The sequence below is a fragment of the Ictalurus punctatus genome, unplaced genomic scaffold, assembly GCF_001660625.3.
Source record: "Ictalurus punctatus breed USDA103 unplaced genomic scaffold, Coco_2.0 Super-Scaffold_100046, whole genome shotgun sequence".
Lineage (NCBI taxonomy): Eukaryota > Metazoa > Chordata > Actinopteri > Siluriformes > Ictaluridae > Ictalurus > Ictalurus punctatus.
In genome coordinates, this window is record NW_026521087.1 from 39,503 (window position 1) to 55,452 (window position 15,950).

Consider the following 15,950-nt stretch of genomic DNA (forward strand, 5'->3'; position numbering starts at 1 on the left):
TTGAGACCAATCAGCATATAGACATATTTGCTTATTAAATATAAAACATTGACTATATAGATGGCTGATTGCGGAAAATGTACACCTCTCATCACAGTTTGCATGCTAGCTTGTCGCTAACAAAAGACAGACACGGAGAGACGGCATTTTCTAACATTTTCGCCCCTGTTCACGGGTCAAACGTGCCCTGTTGGATAATGCTGTTTACAAACAGCAAAGAAGCACTAAGAATTCAAGTGGGAAGCAGAAAGAGTTGTGGGAGGCCTGCAGAGAAGCCTATGGCACATTCTGTTGACCCATTTACTTTCAGGTAGGTGATTCCTTCCTTTTGTGCCAACTACCATAAAGCAGCTCCAGAGGCTCCGAGTTAGAATCCGTGCATTGGCCGGGAATCGAACCCGGGTCAACTACTTGGAAGGCAGCTATGCTCACCTCTATACCACCAATGCCATGCTAGGCAATTCAACTCTGCTGAACAAAAGTTTAAGTATGTGCTCTTCTCATCAGCAGCCCATAGACAAGAGCCAAAGCGCAACTCTGTCATGGTTTCTGTAGTGTGGTGGTTATCACGTTTGCCTAACACTCATCACCGTAAGATCAGGTCCTCCAGGAAAAGCTGGAAAGCTACACCTTGGACAGAGCAGATTTCCATCTTTTGTGCTTTTTTAGCAAAGCAGTTAACATTTGCTTACAAAATGAAAGGGAGTCTCTGGTTTTCCACAGAAAGTGGAAGCCTGGCTCTTTCGTTGCTCAATAAGACTCTGTGCGTGACTGGAAAATTTTCCCTAAAGTACTGGTCGCCAAGTTCACCTATCAGCAAGAGGTCTACGCCCGAAAAAGGCTGGGAGCGGTTTCCCTTCCATTGAGCTTTTGTAGCAAGGCAGATAACAGCTGCTTGCAAAATCACGGGCAGTCTCTGCTTTTCCACTGAATGTGGAAGCCTGGCTCTTTCCTTCATCAAGAAGACAAGAGTACTGATGCGCTTGACACGAGGTTGCGACTTGTAATTCCCCACCTCCAAGCGGGAAAACGCAAAGCAAACGCACCCTCAACTTGAAATCGCCATTCGTCAACAGTGGGAAGTCTTCTCATCTACCAGTTCCTTCCCTGTTCATCGAGTGACGTCGAGTCGGCATGACGGATTCAGAACTCACAAAGTGGCACTTACCTCGGTGGTTATTTGCTTTCGATCAGGGTTGTCCAGTCTTCTCCAGAATGGGCCAGTGTGGTTGCAGGTTGTCATTCTAACCAAGCAGAAGCCACACTTTAGTCTATTGAAAGCCAAGATCAGCGGATCCAACAATTGGAATCAGGTGTGGCTCCTGCTAGATTGGAACGAAAAGCTGAAGATTGGACAACGCTGCTTGAGACCAATCAGCATATAGACATATTTGCTTATTAAATATAAAACATTGACTATATAGATGGCTGATTGCGGAAAATGTACACCTCTCATCACAGTTTGCATGCTAGCTTGTCGCTAACAAAAGACAGACACGGAGAGACGGCATTTTCTAACATTTTCGCCCCTGTTCACGGGTCAAACGTGCCCTGTTGGATAATGCTGTTTACAAACAGCAAAGAAGCACTAAGAATTCAAGTGGGAAGCAGAAAGAGTTGTGGGAGGCCTGCAGAGAAGCCTATGGCACATTCTGTTGACCCATTTACTTTCAGGTAGGTGTTTCCTTCCTTTTGTGCCAACTACCATAAAGTAGCTCCAGAAGCTGATAGTTACAATCCGTGCATTGGCCAGGAATCAAACGCAGGTCAACTACTTGGAAGGCAGCTATGCTCACCTCTAAACCACCAATGCCACGCTAGGCAATTCAACTCTGCTGAACAAAAGTTTAAGTATGTGCTCTTCTCATCAGCAGACCATAGGAGCCACAAGAGCCGAAGCGCAGCTCTGTCATGGTTTCTGTAGTGTGGTGGTTATCACGTTTGCCTAACACTCATCACCGTAAGAACAGGTCCTCCAGGAACAGCCGGAAAGCGACACCTTGGACAGAGCAGATTTCCTTCTTTTGTGCTTTTGTAGCAAAGCAGTTAACATTTGCTTACAAAATGAAAGGGAGTCTCTGGTTTTCCACAGAAAGTGGAAGCCTGGCTCTTTCGTTGCTCAATAAGACTCTGTGCGTGACTGGAAAATTTTCCCTAAAGTACTGGTCGCCAAGTTCACCTATCAGCAAGAGGTCTACGCCCGAAAAAGGCTGGGAGCGGTTTCCCTTCCATTGAGCTTTTGTAGCAAGGCAGATAACAGCTGCTTGCAAAATCACGGGCAGTCTCTGCTTTTCCACTGAATGTGGAAGCCTGGCTCTTTCCTTCATCAAGAAGACAAGAGTACTGATGCGCTTGACACGAGGTTGCGACTTGTAATTCCCCACCTCCAAGCGGGAAAACGCAAAGCAAACGCACCCTCAACTTGAAATCGCCATTCGTCAACAGTGGGAAGTCTTCTCATCTACCAGTTCCTTCCCTGTTCATCGAGTGACGTCGAGTCGGCATGACGGATTCAGAACTCACAAAGTGGCACTTACCTCGGTGGTTATTTGCTTTCGATCAGGGTTGTCCAGTCTTCTCCAGAATGGGCCAGTGTGGTTGCAGGTTGTCATTCTAACCAAGCAGAAGCCACACTTTAGTCTATTGAAAGCCAAGATCAGCGGATCCAACAATTGGAATCAGGTGTGGCTCCTGCTAGATTGGAACGAAAAGCTGAAGATTGGACAACGCTGCTTGAGACCAATCAGCATATAGACATATTTGCTTATTAAATATAAAACATTGACTATATAGATGGCTGACTGCGGAAAATGTACACCTCTCATCACAGTTTGCATGCTAGCTTGTCGCTAACAAAAGACAGTCACGGAGAGACGGCATTTTCTAACATTTTCGCCCCTGTTCACGGGTCAAACGTGCCCTGTTGGATAATGCTGTGTTTACAAACAGCAAAGAAGCACTAAGAATTCAAGTGGGAAGCAGAAAGAGTTGTGGGAGGCCTGCAGAGAAGCCTATGGCACATTCTGTTGACCCATTTACTTTCAGGTAGGTGTTTCCTTCCTTTTGTGCCAACTACCATAAAGTAGCTCCAGAAGCTCCTAGTTACAATCCGTGCATTGGCCAGGAATCAAACGCAGGTCAACTGCTTGGAAGGCAGCTATGCTCACCTCTATACCACCAATGCCACCCTAGGCAGTTCAACTCTGCTGAACAAAAGTTTAAGTATGTGCTCTTCTCATCAGCAGCCCATAGACAAGAGCCAAAGCGCAACTCTGTCATGGTTTCTGTAGTGTGGTGGTTATCACGTTTGCCTGACACTCATCACCGTAAGATCAGGTCCTCCAGGAAAAGCTGGAAAGCTACACCTTGGACAGAGCAGATTTCCATCTTTTGTGCTTTTTTAGCAAAGCAGTTAACATTTGCTTACAAAATGAAAGGGAGTCTCTGGTTTTCAACAGAAAGTGGAAGCCTGGCTCTTTCGTTGCTCAATAAGACTCTGTGCGTGACTGGAAAATTTTCCCTAAAGTACTGGTCGCCAAGTTCACCTATCAGCAAGAGGTCTACGCCCGAAAAAGGCTGGGAGCGGTTTCCCTTCCATTGAGCTTTTGTAGCAAGGCAGATAACAGCTGCTTGCAAAATCACGGGCAGTCTCTGCTTTTCCACTGAATGTGGAAGCCTGGCTCTTTCCTTCATCAAGAAGACAAGAGTACTGATGCGCTTGACACGAGGTTGCGACTTGTAATTCCCCACCTCCAAGCGGGAAAACGCAAAGCAAACGCACCCTCAACTTGAAATCGCCATTCGTCAACAGTGGGAAGTCTTCTCATCTACCAGTTCCTTCCCTGTTCATCGAGTGACGTCGAGTCGGCATGACGGATTCAGAACTCACAAAGTGGCACTTACCTCGGTGGTTATTTGCTTTCGATCAGGGTTGTCCAGTCTTCTCCAGAATGGGCCAGTGTGGTTGCAGGTTGTCATTCTAACCAAGCAGAAGCCACACTTTAGTCTATTGAAAGCCAAGATCAGCGGATCCAACAATTGGAATCAGGTGTGGCTCCTGCTAGATTGGAACGAAAAGCTGAAGATTGGACAACGCTGCTTGAGACCAATCAGCATATAGACATATTTGCTTATTAAATATAAAACATTGACTATATAGATGGCTGACTGCGGAAAATGTACACCTCTCATCACAGTTTGCATGCTAGCTTGTCGCTAACAAAAGACAGTCACGGAGAGACGGCATTTTCTAACATTTTCGCCCCTGTTCACGGGTCAAACGTGCCCTGTTGGATAATGCTGTGTTTACAAACAGCAAAGAAGCACTAAGAATTCAAGTGGGAAGCAGAAAGAGTTGTGGGAGGCCTGCAGAGAAGCCTATGGCACATTCTGTTGACCCATTTACTTTCAGGTAGGTGTTTCCTTCCTTTTGTGCCAACTACCATAAAGTAGCTCCAGAAGCTCCTAGTTACAATCCGTGCATTGGCCAGGAATCAAACGCAGGTCAACTGCTTGGAAGGCAGCTATGCTCACCTCTATACCACCAATGCCACGCTAGGCAATTCAACTCTGCTGAACAAAAGTTTAAGTATGTGCTCTTCTCATCAGCAGACCATAGGCAAGAGCCGAAGCGCAGCTCTGTCATGGTTTCTGTAGTGTGGTGGTTATCACGTTTGCCTAACACTCATCACCGTAAGATCAGGTCCTCCAGGAACAGCCGGAAAGCGACACCTTGGACAGAGCAGATTTCCTTCTTTTGCGCTTTTGTAGCAAAGCAGTTAACATTTGCTTACAAAAAGAAAGGGAGTCTCTGGTTTTCCACAGAAAGTGGAAGCCTGGCTCTTTCGTTGCTCAATAAGACTCTGTGCGTGACTGGAAAATTTTCCCTAAAGTACTGGTCGCCAAGTTCACCTATCAGCAAGAGGTCTACGCCCGAAAAAGGCTGGGAGCGGTTTCCCTTCCATTGAGCTTTTGTAGCAAGGCAGATAACAGCTGCTTGCAAAATCACGGGCAGTCTCTGCTTTTCCACTGAATGTGGAAGCCTGGCTCTTTCCTTCATCAAGAATACAAGAGTACTGATGCGCTTGACACGAGGTTGCGACATGTAATTCCCCACCTCCAAGCGGGAAAACGCAAAGCAAACGCACCCTCAACTTGAAATCGCCATTCGTCAACAGTGGGAAGTCTTCTCATCTACCAGTTCCTTCCCTGTTCATCGAGTGACGTCGAGTCGGCATGACGGATTCAGAACTCACAAAGTGGCACTTACCTCGGTGGTTATTTGCTTTCGATCAGGGTTGTCCAGTCTTCTCCAGAATGGGCCAGTGTGGTTGCAGGTTGTCATTCTAACCAAGCAGAAGCCACACTTTAGTCTATTGAAAGCCAAGATCAGCGGATCCAACAATTGGAATCAGGTGTGGCTCCTGCTAGATTGGAACGAAAAGCTGAAGATTGGACAACGCTGCTTGAGACCAATCAGCATATAGACATATTTGCTTATTAAATATAAAACATTGACTATATAGATGGCTGATTGCGGAAAATGTACACCTCTCATCACAGTTTGCATGCTAGCTTGTCGCTAACAAAAGACAGACACGGAGAGACGGCATTTTCTAACATTTTCGCCCCTGTTCACGGGTCAAACGTGCCCTGTTGGATAATGCTGTGTTTACAAACAGCAAAGAAGCACTAAGAATTCAAGTGGGAAGCAGAAAGAGTTGTGGGAGGCCTGCAGAGAAGCCTATGGCACATTCTGTTGACCCATTTACTTTCAGGTAGGTGTTTCCTTCCTTTTGTGCCAACTACCATAAAGTAGCTCCAGAAGCTGATAGTTACAATCCGTGCATTGGCCAGGAATCAAACGCAGGTCAACTACTTGGAAGGCAGCTATGCTCACCTCTAAACCACCAATGCCACGCTAGGCAATTCAACTCTGCTGAACAAAAGTTTAAGTATGTGCTCTTCTCATCAGCAGCCCATAGACAAGAGCCAAAGCGCAACTCTGTCATGGTTTCTGTAGTGTGGTGGTTATCACGTTTGCCTGACACTCATCACCGTAAGATCAGGTCCTCCAGGAAAAGCTGGAAAGCTACACCTTGGACAGAGCAGATTTCCATCTTTTGTGCTTTTTTAGCAAAGCAGTTAACATTTGCTTACAAAATGAAAGGGAGTCTCTGGTTTTCAACAGAAAGTGGAAGCCTGGCTCTTTCGTTGCTCAATAAGACTCTGTGCGTGACTGGAAAATTTTCCCTAAAGTACTGGTCGCCAAGTTCACCTATCAGCAAGAGGTCTACGCCCGAAAAAGGCTGGGAGCGGTTTCCCTTCCATTGAGCTTTTGTAGCAAGGCAGATAACAGCTGCTTGCAAAATCACGGGCAGTCTCTGCTTTTCCACTGAATGTGGAAGCCTGGCTCTTTCCTTCATCAAGAAGACAAGAGTACTGATGCGCTTGACACGAGGTTGCGACTTGTAATTCCCCACCTCCAAGCGGGAAAACGCAAAGCAAACGCACCCTCAACTTGAAATCGCCATTCGTCAACAGTGGGAAGTCTTCTCATCTACCAGTTCCTTCCCTGTTCATCGAGTGACGTCGAGTCGGCATGACGGATTCAGAACTCACAAAGTGGCACTTACCTCGGTGGTTATTTGCTTTCGATCAGGGTTGTCCAGTCTTCTCCAGAATGGGCCAGTGTGGTTGCAGGTTGTCATTCTAACCAAGCAGAAGCCACACTTTAGTCTATTGAAAGCCAAGATCAGCGGATCCAACAATTGGAATCAGGTGTGGCTCCTGCTAGATTGGAACGAAAAGCTGAAGATTGGACAACGCTGCTTGAGACCAATCAGCATATAGACATATTTGCTTATTAAATATAAAACATTGACTATATAGATGGCTGACTGCGGAAAATGTACACCTCTCATCACAGTTTGCATGCTAGCTTGTCGCTAACAAAAGACAGTCACGGAGAGACGGCATTTTCTAACATTTTCGCCCCTGTTCACGGGTCAAACGTGCCCTGTTGGATAATGCTGTGTTTACAAACAGCAAAGAAGCACTAAGAATTCAAGTGGGAAGCAGAAAGAGTTGTGGGAGGCCTGCAGAGAAGCCTATGGCACATTCTGTTGACCCATTTACTTTCAGGTAGGTGTTTCCTTCCTTTTGTGCCAACTACCATAAAGTAGCTCCAGAAGCTCCTAGTTACAATCCGTGCATTGGCCAGGAATCAAACGCAGGTCAACTGCTTGGAAGGCAGCTATGCTCACCTCTATACCACCAATGCCACGCTAGGCAATTCAACTCTGCTGAACAAAAGTTTAAGTATGTGCTCTTCTCATCAGCAGACCATAGGCAAGAGCCGAAGCGTAGCTCTGTCATGGTTTCTGTAGTGTGGTGGTTATCACGTTTGCCTAACACTCATCACCGTAAGATCAGGTCCTCCAGGAACAGCCGGAAAGCGACACCTTGGACAGAGCAGATTTCCTTCTTTTGTGCTTTTGTAGCAAAGCAGTTAACATTTGCTTACAAAAAGAAAGGGAGTCTCTGGTTTTCCACAGAAAGTGGAAGCCTGGCTCTTTCGTTGCTCAATAAGACTCTGTGCGTGACTTGAAAATTTTCCCTAAAGTACTGGTCGCCAAGTTCACCTATCAGCAAGAGGTCTACGCCCGAAAAAGGCTGGGAGCGGTTTCCCTTCCATTGAGCTTTTGTAGCAAGGCAGATAACAGCTGCTTGCAAAATCACGGGCAGTCTCTGCTTTTCCACTGAATGTGGAAGCCTGGCTCTTTCCTTCATCAAGAATACAAGAGTACTGATGCGCTTGACACGAGGTTGCGACATGTAATTCCCCACCTCCAAGCGGGAAAACGCAAAGCAAACGCACCCTCAACTTGAAATCGCCATTCGTCAACAGTGGGAAGTCTTCTCATCTACCAGTTCCTTCCCTGTTCATCGAGTGACGTCGAGTCGGCATGACGGATTCAGAACTCACAAAGTGGCACTTACCTCGGTGGTTATTTGCTTTCGATCAGGGTTGTCCAGTCTTCTCCAGAATGGGCCAGTGTGGTTGCAGGTTGTCATTCTAACCAAGCAGAAGCCACACTTTAGTCTATTGAAAGCCAAGATCAGCGGATCCAACAATTGGAATCAGGTGTGGCTCCTGCTAGATTGGAACGAAAAGCTGAAGATTGGACAACGCTGCTTGAGACCAATCAGCATATAGACATATTTGCTTATTAAATATAAAACATTGACTATATAGATGGCTGATTGCGGAAAATGTACACCTCTCATCACAGTTTGCATGCTAGCTTGTCGCTAACAAAAGACAGACACGGAGAGACGGCATTTTCTAACATTTTCGCCCCTGTTCACGGGTCAAACGTGCCCTGTTGGATAATGCTGTGTTTACAAACAGCAAAGAAGCACTAAGAATTCAAGTGGGAAGCAGAAAGAGTTGTGGGAGGCCTGCAGAGAAGCCTATGGCACATTCTGTTGACCCATTTACTTTCAGGTAGGTGATTCCTTCCTTTTGTGCCAACTACCATAAAGTAGCTCCAGAAGCTCCTAGTTACAATCCGTGCATTGGCCAGGAATCAAACGCAGGTCAACTACTTGGAAGGCAGCTATGCTCACCTCTATACCACCAATGCCATGCTAGGCAATTCAACTCTGCTGAACAAAAGTTTAAGTATGTGCTCTTCTCATCAGCAGACCATAGGAGCCACAAGAGCCGAAGCGCAGCTCTGTCATGGTTTCTGTAGTGTGGTGGTTATCACGTTTGCCTAACACTCATCACCGTAAGAACAGGTCCTCCAGGAACAGCCGGAAAGCGACACCTTGGACAGAGCAGATTTCCTTCTTTTGTGCTTTTGTAGCAAAGCAGTTAACATTTGCTTACAAAATGAAAGGGAGTCTCTGGTTTTCCACAGAAAGTGGAAGCCTGGCTCTTTCGTTGCTCAATAAGACTCTGTGCGTGACTGGAAAATTTTCCCTAAAGTACTGCTCGCCAAGTTCACCTATCAGCAAGAGGTCTACGCCCGAAAAAGGCTGGGAGCGGTTTCCCTTCCATTGAGCTTTTGTAGCAAGGCAGATAACAGCTGCTTGCAAAATCACGGGCAGTCTCTGCTTTTCCACTGAATGTGGAAGCCTGGCTCTTTCCTTCATCAAGAAGACAAGAGTACTGATGCGCTTGACACGAGGTTGCGACTTGTAATTCCCCACCTCCAAGCGGGAAAACGCAAAGCAAACGCACCCTCAACTTGAAATCGCCATTCGTCAACAGTGGGAAGTCTTCTCATCTACCAGTTCCTTCCCTGTTCATCGAGTGACGTCGAGTCGGCATGACGGATTCAGAACTCACAAAGTGGCACTTACCTCGGTGGTTATTTGCTTTCGATCAGGGTTGTCCAGTCTTCTCCAGAATGGGCCAGTGTGGTTGCAGGTTGTCATTCTAACCAAGCAGAAGCCACACTTTAGTCTATTGAAAGCCAAGATCAGCGGATCCAACAATTGGAATCAGGTGTGGCTCCTGCTAGATTGGAACGAAAAGCTGAAGATTGGACAACGCTGCTTGAGACCAATCAGCATATAGACATATTTGCTTATTAAATATAAAACATTGACTATATAGATGGCTGACTGCGGAAAATGTACACCTCTCATCACAGTTTGCATGCTAGCTTGTCGCTAACAAAAGACAGTCACGGAGAGACGGCATTTTCTAACATTTTCGCCCCTGTTCACGGGTCAAACGTGCCCTGTTGGATAATGCTGTGTTTACAAACAGCAAAGAAGCACTAAGAATTCAAGTGGGAAGCAGAAAGAGTTGTGGGAGGCCTGCAGAGAAGCCTATGGCACATTCTGTTGACCCATTTACTTTCAGGTAGGTGTTTCCTTCCTTTTGTGCCAACTACCATAAAGTACCTCCAGAAGCTCCTAGTTACAATCCGTGCATTGGCCAGGAATCAAACGCAGGTCAACTGCTTGGAAGGCAGCTATGCTCACCTCTATACCACCAATGCCACGCTAGGCAATTCAACTCTGCTGAACAAAAGTTTAAGTATGTGCTCTTCTCATCAGCAGACCATAGGCAAGAGCCGAAGCGTAGCTCTGTCATGGTTTCTGTAGTGTGGTGGTTATCACGTTTGCCTAACACTCATCACCGTAAGATCAGATCCTCCAGGAACAGCCGGAAAGCGACACCTTGGACAGAGCAGATTTCCTTCTTTTGTGCTTTTGTAGCAAAGCAGTTAACATTTGCTTACAAAAAGAAAGGGAGTCTCTGGTTTTCCACAGAAAGTGGAAGCCTGGCTCTTTCGTTGCTCAATAAGACTCTGTGCGTGACTGGAAAATTTTCCCTAAAGTACTGGTCGCCAAGTTCACCTATCAGCAAGAGGTCTACGCCCGAAAAAGGCTGGGAGCGGTTTCCCTTCCATTGAGCTTTTGTAGCAAGGCAGATAACAGCTGCTTGCAAAATCACGGGCAGTCTCTGCTTTTCCACTGAATGTGGAAGCCTGGCTCTTTCCTTCATCAAGAATACAAGAGTACTGATGCGCTTGACACGAGGTTGCGACATGTAATTCCCCACCTCCAAGCGGGAAAACGCAAAGCAAACGCACCCTCAACTTGAAATCGCCATTCGTCAACAGTGGGAAGTCTTCTCATCTACCAGTTCCTTCCCTGTTCATCGAGTGACGTCGAGTCGGCATGACGGATTCAGAACTCACAAAGTGGCACTTACCTCGGTGGTTATTTGCTTTCGATCAGGGTTGTCCAGTCTTCTCCAGAATGGGCCAGTGTGGTTGCAGGTTGTCATTCTAACCAAGCAGAAGCCACACTTTAGTCTATTGAAAGCCAAGATCAGCGGATCCAACAATTGGAATCAGGTGTGGCTCCTGCTAGATTGGAACGAAAAGCTGAAGATTGGACAACGCTGCTTGAGACCAATCAGCATATAGACATATTTGCTTATTAAATATAAAACATTGACTATATAGATGGCTGATTGCGGAAAATGTACACCTCTCATCACAGTTTGCATGCTAGCTTGTCGCTAACAAAAGACAGACACGGAGAGACGGCATTTTCTAACATTTTCGCCCCTGTTCACGGGTCAAACGTGCCCTGTTGGATAATGCTGTGTTTACAAACAGCAAAGAAGCACTAAGAATTCAAGTGGGAAGCAGAAAGAGTTGTGGGAGGCCTGCAGAGAAGCCTATGGCACATTCTGTTGACCCATTTACTTTCAGGTAGGTGTTTCCTTCCTTTTGTGCCAACTACCATAAAGTAGCTCCAGAAGCTCCTAGTTACAATCCGTGCATTGGCCAGGAATCAAACGCAGGTCAACTGCTTGGAAGGCAGCTATGCTCACCTCTATACCACCAATGCCACGCTAGGCAATTCAACTCTGCTGAACAAAAGTTTAAGTATGTGCTCTTCTCATCAGCAGACCATAGGCAAGAGCCGAAGCGCAGCTCTGTCATGGTTTCTGTAGTGTGGTGGTTATCACGTTTGCCTAACACTCATCACCGTAAGATCAGGTCCTCCAGGAACAGCCGGAAAGCGACACCTTGGACAGAGCAGATTTCCTTCTTTTGCGCTTTTGTAGCAAAGCAGTTAACATTTGCTTACAAAAAGAAAGGGAGTCTCTGGTTTTCCACAGAAAGTGGAAGCCTGGCTCTTTCGTTGCTCAATAAGACTCTGTGCGTGACTGGAAAATTTTCCCTAAAGTACTGGTCGCCAAGTTCACCTATCAGCAAGAGGTCTACGCCCGAAAAAGGCTGGGAGCGGTTTCCCTTCCATTGAGCTTTTGTAGCAAGGCAGATAACAGCTGCTTGCAAAATCACGGGCAGTCTCTGCTTTTCCACTGAATGTGGAAGCCTGGCTCTTTCCTTCATCAAGAATACAAGAGTACTGATGCGCTTGACACGAGGTTGCGACATGTAATTCCCCACCTCCAAGCGGGAAAACGCAAAGCAAAGCACCCTCAACTTGAAATCGCCATTCGTCAACAGTGGGAAGTCTTCTCATCTACCAGTTCCTTCCCTGTTCATCGAGTGACGTCGAGTCGGCATGACGGATTCAGAACTCACAAAGTGGCACTTACCTCGGTGGTTATTTGCTTTCGATCAGGGTTGTCCAGTCTTCTCCAGAATGGGCCAGTGTGGTTGCAGGTTGTCATTCTAACCAAGCAGAAGCCACACTTTAGTCTATTGAAAGCCAAGATCAGCGGATCCAACAATTGGAATCAGGTGTGGCTCCTGCTAGATTGGAACGAAAAGCTGAAGATTGGACAACGCTGCTTGAGACCAATCAGCATATAGACATATTTGCTTATTAAATATAAAACATTGACTATATAGATGGCTGATTGCGGAAAATGTACACCTCTCATCACAGTTTGCATGCTAGCTTGTCGCTAACAAAAGACAGACACGGAGAGACGGCATTTTCTAACATTTTCGCCCCTGTTCACGGGTCAAACGTGCCCTGTTGGATAATGCTGTGTTTACAAACAGCAAAGAAGCACTAAGAATTCAAGTGGGAAGCAGAAAGAGTTGTGGGAGGCCTGCAGAGAAGCCTATGGCACATTCTGTTGACCCATTTACTTTCAGGTAGGTGTTTCCTTCCTTTTGTGCCAACTACCATAAAGTAGCTCCAGAAGCTGATAGTTACAATCCGTGCATTGGCCAGGAATCAAACGCAGGTCAACTACTTGGAAGGCAGCTATGCTCACCTCTAAACCACCAATGCCACGCTAGGCAATTCAACTCTGCTGAACAAAAGTTTAAGTATGTGCTCTTCTCATCAGCAGACCATAGGCAAGAGCCGAAGCGCAGCTCTGTCATGCTTTCTGTAGTGTGGTGGTTATCACGTTTGCCTAACACTCATCACCGTAAGAACAGGTCCTCCAGGAACAGCCGGAAAGCGACACCTTGGACAGAGCAGATTTCCTTCTTTTGTGCTTTTGTAGCAAAGCAGTTAACATTTGCTTACAAAATGAAAGGGAGTCTCTGGTTTTCCACAGAAAGTGGAAGCCTGGCTCTTTCGTTGCTCAATAAGACTCTGTGCGTGACTGGAAAATTTTCCCTAAAGTACTGGTCGCCAAGTTCACCTATCAGCAAGAGGTCTACGCCCGAAAAAGGCTGGGAGCGGTTTCCCTTCCATTGAGCTTTTGTAGCAAGGCAGATAACAGCTGCTTGCAAAATCACGGGCAGTCTCTGCTTTTCCACTGAATGTGGAAGCCTGGCTCTTTCCTTCATCAAGAAGACAAGAGTACTGATGCGCTTGACACGAGGTTGCGACTTGTAATTCCCCACCTCCAAGCGGGAAAACGCAAAGCAAACGCACCCTCAACTTGAAATCGCCATTCGTCAACAGTGGGAAGTCTTCTCATCTACCAGTTCCTTCCCTGTTCATCGAGTGACGTCGAGTCGGCATGACGGATTCAGAACTCACAAAGTGGCACTTACCTCGGTGGTTATTTGCTTTCGATCAGGGTTGTCCAGTCTTCTCCAGAATGGGCCAGTGTGGTTGCAGGTTGTCATTCTAACCAAGCAGAAGCCACACTTTAGTCTATTGAAAGCCAAGATCAGCGGATCCAACAATTGGAATCAGGTGTGGCTCCTGCTAGATTGGAACGAAAAGCTGAAGATTGGACAACGCTGCTTGAGACCAATCAGCATATAGACATATTTGCTTATTAAATATAAAACATTGACTATATAGATGGCTGATTGCGGAAAATGTACACCTCTCATCACAGTTTGCATGCTAGCTTGTCGCTAACAAAAGACAGACACGGAGAGACGGCATTTTCTAACATTTTCGCCCCTGTTCACGGGTCAAACGTGCCCTGTTGGATAATGCTGTGTTTACAAACAGCAAAGAAGCACTAAGAATTCAAGTGGGAAGCAGAAAGAGTTGTGGGAGGCCTGCAGAGAAGCCTATGGCACATTCTGTTGACCCATTTACTTTCAGGTAGGTGTTTCCTTCCTTTTGTGCCAACTACCATAAAGTAGCTCCAGAAGCTGATAGTTACAATCCGTGCATTGGCCAGGAATCAAACGCAGGTCAACTACTTGGAAGGCAGCTATGCTCACCTCTAAACCACCAATGCCACGCTAGGCAATTCAACTCTGCTGAACAAAAGTTTAAGTATGTGCTCTTCTCATCAGCAGACCATAGGCAAGAGCCGAAGCGCAGCTCTGTCATGGTTTCTGTAGTGTGGTGGTTATCACGTTTGCCTAACACTCATCACCGTAAGAACAGGTCCTCCAGGAACAGCCGGAAAGCGACACCTTGGACAGAGCAGATTTCCTTCTTTTGTGCTTTTGTAGCAAAGCAGTTAACATTTGCTTACAAAATGAAAGGGAGTCTCTGGTTTTCCACAGAAAGTGGAAGCCTGGCTCTTTCGTTGCTCAATAAGACTCTGTGCATGACTGGAAAATTTTCCCTAAAGTACTGGTCGCCAAGTTCACCTATCAGCAAGAGGTCTACGCCTGAAAAAGGCTGGGAGCGGTTTCCCTTCCATTGAGCTTTTGTAGCAAGGCAGATAACAGCTGCTTGCAAAATCACGGGCAGTCTCTGCTTTTCCACTGAATGTGGAAGCCTGGCTCTTTCCTTCATCAAGAAGACAAGAGTACTGATGCGCTTGACACGAGGTTGCGACATGTAATTCCCCACCTCCAAGCGGGAAAACGCAAAGCAAACGCACCCTCAACTTGAAATCGCCATTCGTCAACAGTGGGAAGTCTTCTCATCTACCAGTTCCTTCCCTGTTCATCGAGTGACGTCGAGTCGGCATGACGGATTCAGAACTCACAAAGTGGCACTTACCTCGGTGGTTATTTGCTTTCGATCAGGGTTGTCCAGTCTTCTCCAGAATGGGCCAGTGTGGTTGCAGGTTGTCATTCTAACCAAGCAGAAGCCACACTTTAGTCTATTGAAAGCCAAGATCAGCGGATCCAACAATTGGAATCAGGTGTGGCTCCTGCTAGATTGGAACGAAAAGCTGAAGATTGGACAACGCTGCTTGAGACCAATCAGCATATAGACATATTTGCTTATTAAATATAAAACATTGACTATATAGATGGCTGATTGCGGAAAATGTACACCTCTCATCACAGTTTGCATGCTAGCTTGTCGCTAACAAAAGACAGACACGGAGAGACGGCATTTTCTAACATTTTCGCCCCTGTTCACGGGTCAAACGTGCCCTGTTGGATAATGCTGTTTACAAACAGCAAAGAAGCACTAAGAATTCAAGTGGGAAGCAGAAAGAGTTGTGGGAGGCCTGCAGAGAAGCCTATGGCACATTCTGTTGACCCATTTACTTTCAGGTAGGTGATTCCTTCCTTTTGTGCCAACTACCATAAAGCAGCTCCAGAGGCTCCGAGTTAGAATCCGTGCATTGGCCGGGAATCGAACCCAGGTCAACTGCTTGGAAGGCAGCTATGCTCACCTCTATACCACCAATGCCATGCTAGGCAATTCAACTCTGCTGAACAAAAGTTTAAGTATGTGCTCTTCTCATCAGCAGACCATAGGCAAGAGCCGAAGCGCAGCTCTGTCATGGTTTCTGTAGTGTGGTGGTTATCACGTTTGCCTAACACTCATCACCGTAAGAACAGGTCCTCCAGGAACAGCCGGAAAGCGACACCTTGGACAGAGCAGATTTCCTTCTTTTGTGCTTTTGTAGCAAAGCAGTTAACATTTGCTTACAAAATGAAAGGGAGTCTCTGGTTTTCCACAGAAAGTGGAAGCCTGGCTCTTTCGTTGCTCAATAAGACTCTGTGCGTGACTGGAAAATTTTCCCTAAAGTACTGGTCGCCAAGTTCACCTATCAGCAAGAGGTCTACGCCCGAAAAAGGCTGGGAGCGGTTTCCCTTCCATTGAGCTTTTGTAGCAAGGCAGATAACAGCTGCTTGCAAAATCACGGGCAGTCTCTG

The 15,950-nt window shown here is 46.4% G+C and overlaps 2 non-coding genes across 2 annotated transcripts; both read right to left on the reverse strand.

Moving 5' to 3' along the window:
- Positions 1–377: 377 nt before the first annotated feature.
- On the reverse strand, positions 378–449 carry trnag-ucc (transfer RNA glycine (anticodon UCC)). The gene has a single exon. It is a non-coding gene; the product is annotated as a tRNA-Gly (tRNA).
- A 14,959-nt stretch (positions 450–15,408) lies between these two features.
- On the reverse strand, positions 15,409–15,480 carry trnag-ucc (transfer RNA glycine (anticodon UCC)). The gene has a single exon. It is a non-coding gene; the product is annotated as a tRNA-Gly (tRNA).
- Between the last annotated feature and the right edge of the window lie 470 nt (positions 15,481–15,950).